Here is a 4,913-nt window from a genome sequence, read left to right on the forward strand (position 1 = left end):
CCTGCACCCCAGGTGCGCCGGCTTCACAGATCTAAATGCGTCCCCACACCCGCCTTCTCGCCTGGGGGAGGCGAGAGGATGGGCCGAGGTGTGGGCCCTGCCCTCTGCCCCCTCCCGGGCGTCGGCACCTGACACCCAGCCAGGCTCCAAACCAGGGCCCTGCGTCTCCTCGCTCCTTCCAGAGCCCAGGACCCCGGTGGGGATCCGTTGGGTCTGAGTGACAGCCCCTCGCCCTGCTCCCCTCTCCCCCTCTCTCCCCACATCACCCCCAAGTTTGCCTTCTCCTCTCCTCCCGTCCAGGCCTCTCGGACCCTTGCCCCCTCCTCCCCTTCCCCACTTCCAGCTCCATCCAGACCCCCTGATTTTCTTTCTACCATATGGGCATATCATCGTATGTACGTATGACATACATGTATGTATATATACACATGCACATACATGCTTGAGATGTGTTACTCACAAAACATGTCACCGTCATGACAGTCATTCCTTTTTTTAAAAAAATATATTTTATTGATTTTTACAGAGAGGAAGGGAGAGGGATAGAGAGTTAGAAACATCGATGAGAGAGAAACATCGATCAGCTGCCTCCCGCACACCCCCTACTGGGGGATGTGCCTGCAACCAAGGTACATGCCCTTGACCGGAATCGAACCTGGGACCTTCCAGTCCCCAGGCCGACGCTCTATCCACTGAGCCAAACCAGTTTGGCCAGTCATTCCTTTTTAAAAAATATATTTTTTTATTAATTTCAGAGAAGAAGGGAGAGAGAGAGAGTGAGAGAGAGAGAGAGAGAGAGAGAGAGAGAGAGAGAGAGAGAGAGAGAGAGAGAGAGAGAGAGAGAGAGAGAGAGAGAGAAATATCAATGATGAGAGAACCATCGATCGGCTGCCTCCTGCACGCCCCATACCAGGGACCAAGCCTGCAACCCCAGGCGTGTGCCCCTGGCCGGAATCGAACCCAGGACCCCTCAGTCCGCAGGCCAACGCTCCATCCACTGAGCCACACCGGCCAGGGCACAGTCATTCCTTCTGATGTTCCAGCCATCCCAACTTTTGCCAGTCGGAGCCCCTCCACGCCGGCTCCTGTGTCCTTTGAGTGTGACACCCTGTTCGTCCTTGAGTACTTCCTTGCCTTTTTGTCACAAAAGGTGTCCCAGGCTTCCTTTGCAGTTGCTCTCCCCCCGCACCGTCATTCCTTTTGATGTTCCAGCCGTCCCAACTTTTGCCAGTCGGAGCCCCTCCACACCGGCTCCTGTGTCCTTTGAGTGTGACACCCCGTTCGTCCTTGAGTACTTCCTTGCCTTTTTGTCACAAAAGGTGTCCAAGGCTTTCTTTGCACTTGCCGCCCCCCCACCCCCACCCCACTGCCCAGAACCCGGAAGCAGCTGCTGTTCCAAGGAGTCTGGCTCCTTTGGGGGGCCTGTTATCTAGACACGGAGACCAGGGGGGTGCCCCTGCTTATTTCAGCCAAACTTACAAGCCGCAGACAGCTGGGTTGAGAGTGTCCTCGCTGGTAAGCAAGGAGAGTGCTGTGGTTTCGTGCCGCTGACTGCTATCATTATCTACGGCCGCGTAACAAATCGCCCCTGTCCCTTAGTGGCTTGAAAACAACCAGGTCATCGTAGTAGCACTTAAGGCAGCGGTTCTCAACCTGTGGGTCGCGACCCCTTTGGCGGCCGAACGACCCTTTCACAGGGGTCGCCTAAGACCCATCCTGCATATCCGATATTTACATGACGATTCATCACAGTAGCAACATGACCGTGATGAAGTAGCAACGAAAATAATTTTATGGTTGGGGGTCACCACATGAGGAACTGTATTGAAAGGGCCAGAAGGTTGAGAACCACTGACTTAAAGTTTCTGTGACTCAAGAACTTGGGAAGGCCCTGGCCTGGTAGCTCCGTTGGTTAGTGCATCGTCCGACATGCCACGGCTGCAGGTTCGATCCCCCAGGCAGGGCACAAACAAGAATAAACCAATGAATGCATAAATCAATGGAACAACAAATCAATCTCTCTCTCTCTCTCTCTTCCTTACTCTCTCTAAAATCTTTTTTTTTTTAATAAAGAATTTGGGAAGGATCTGCTGGGCAGTGCCAGCTCTGGGTCTCTCAAGAGGATTCAGTGAGAGGGTGGCAAGAGCTGCAGCAGAGGGGAGCCGAAACGCTGTGTGCTGGCCGGCCTCTCTCCCTCCGCATTGTCAGGGCCTCTCCATGTGGGTTAGTTGAGCTTCCTCCTGGCATGGCTGCCTCAGGGCCTTCAGCTGGCTTAGACAGCACCAAAGGCTCAAGAGCAAATATTCCAGCGAGTAAAGGGGACGCTGCATCTCTCTGATGACCCAGCTTTTGGACGCCACATGACGTCACTTCCACCGCGCTCCATTGGTCAAAAAAAAAAATCACAAAAGCTCTCCCAGTGCCAAGGGAAGTGTCAGAGTGTGTGTGTGTGTGTGTGTGTGTGTGTGTGTGTGTGTTGGGGGTGGAGGGGTGAGGGGTGGAGAGCGCCGCAGCCATCTCTGGGAAAGTCAGTCGGCCGCACTGACTCAGGACAAATACAGATGTTTGGAAACCAGCCCTAACCGGTGTGGCTCAGTGGATAGAGCATCGGCCTGCAGACTGAAGGGTCCCAGGTTCGATTCCGGTCAAGGGCATGTACCTTGGTTGTGGGCACATCCCCAGTGGGAGGTGTGCAGGAGGCAGCTGATCGATGTTTCTCTCTTATCGATGTTTCTAATTCTATCCCTCTCCCTTCCTCTCTGCAAAAAAAATCAATAAAATACATTTTAAAAAAATTAAAAATAAAAATAAATAAATAAATAAATAAATAAGATATTTGGCAACCAGACAGCGGGCGGCAGCTGTAAAAGTTGAGCCTCCAGCCCCGTGTTCCCTTTTCAGGGCTTGAAGGGGGTGAGGGCTGGGGGTGGAGGCGCCGTGAAGGTCAGGATGGGAGGTAAGTGAGGGCCTCGCTGAGCAGACGCTGCGAGGTTCCCATCCTAGACCCCTCCTCCCTCCGTGACAATCCAGACCGTTTGACCGTTTGACCGGCAGCAGCGGGGAAGCCTCACAGCGGGCACCAGCCTAAGTGTGTCCAACAGAATACAGGAGTGCCGGGGGGTCGCACCTTGAAAGAGTTTTCGGAGCAAACCAGACTGCGCGGAGTGGAACAGGTCTTACTCTCCCCCATAGTTTATTTATCAAAGGTTTACCTGACTGCCCATCAGAACTTTTTTTTTTTTAATCCTCACCCAAGGGTTTTTTTTTTTTTTCTTCCCATTGATTCTTAGCGAGAATGGAAGGGAGGGGAGGGAGAGAGAGAGAGAGAGAGAGGTGGATGTGAGAACTACACATTGATGGGCTGCCTCCCACCTGCACCCTGACTGGGGCCAGGGATGGAACCTGCAGCCAGACACACAGAGTTACTCACTCAATTTCCAAAAGAAAGGGAGAGGCAGGGGCACAGGACACACGGAGGACCCAGAGGAACCGGAGCCCCAGGGAGCCCCAGGCTCAGGGAGGGTGGGACCAACCCAGGCGCTGGCCAGGAGAAGGCAGAGGTGCGGGGTGCGGGGTGCGGGGCCCAGTGTGTCCGAGGGACCTGGTGGGCCAGAGCAGAGGGTGGGAGTGTGTGAGAAAGACAGGGAGGCACGTGGAGGCAGAGGCGTGGGAGCGCACACACACACACACACGCGCGCGTTTGCACACACACACACACACACTCACACACACTCACGTGTGCCCTCGACCGAGAATGGAACCCGGGACCCTCCAGAGCATGGGCCGATGCGATAACCACTGAGCACGCCAGCCAAGGCCCATCAGAACTTCTGATCAGGTTGAGACACGCAGTTAAAACCTCGAGTGGATTTTTTTTTTAAATTATAGCTTGAAGTAAAGAAACGTGATGTTTGGTTTAACCCTTGCAACACCATCCCAGAGGAACTCTGAGATGGCCATTTGGTTTTTTGAAACAGTAAACATACCCTTTGAGCCCCCGGTACTATGGGAGTGCCTACCGCCACCCCTTCTGAGGTTTCTGGTGCAGTGCAGGCCTCAGTCAATGTTGGGAACGGGAATGGAAAGTGATCACGCATCCACTGGCAGCCAGGGACCCAGATGTGGAATCGGAGACCCGGTCACACACGTGGCTGCGGACCCAGAGGCGGCCCAGGCGGCAGGACGCCCTGGAGGCTTGTGCACACACTCACACACACAGGCCCTCAGACCCAGGCCCGGAGGAGAGAGAGACAAAGGCAGCCCCTCATGGAGAGAGATCCCCCGGAACCTCACACTCACAGACACAAGCGGGGGGCATGCAGGTGGCCTCGGGGCCAGGACCGCGGCCCACGGGCTGCAACACAGGCACAGAACCCTGTGGAGCTGGACAGAGTCCACCCCGTCGGGCCCAGTGCTGCCCCAGTTCCACTGCAGGGCAGCTGGGAGGATCCTTCCGGGAGTCAGGGGGCTCCCAGGGGTCTCCTTGCTGTCGGAGGGGACCACAGAGTCAGGATGTTATTCCTGGCCGGTGTGGCTCAGTGGATAGAGCCCCGGCCTGCAGACTGAAGGGTCCCAGGTTCGATTGTGGGCAAGGGCACATGCTGCAGTTGCAGGCTCAATCCCCAGTGAGGGGCATGTAGGAGGCAGCCGATCAATGATTTTCCCTTATCATTGATATTTCTCTCCTTTCCTCTCTGAAATTATATATATATATGTGTGTGTGTCAGGCTTTGTCTTCACATCAAGGTTTAAACCCCTGATTTCTGAGTTAAGAGTTGTACAATCATGTGCAAATCATTTAAGTCGCTACTCTTGATCTCATTTGTAAAACAAGGATTTCTATCTCTGGTGTTCATTCTTGCCATGCCTACAAAAAACCTATATCGGCTGCTCTGAGAGCTGGAGCGAACAGT

The sequence above is a fragment of the Myotis davidii genome, unplaced genomic scaffold (assembly GCF_000327345.1).
Source record: "Myotis davidii unplaced genomic scaffold, ASM32734v1 scaffold358, whole genome shotgun sequence".
In the NCBI taxonomy this organism is placed as follows: domain Eukaryota; kingdom Metazoa; phylum Chordata; class Mammalia; order Chiroptera; family Vespertilionidae; genus Myotis; species Myotis davidii.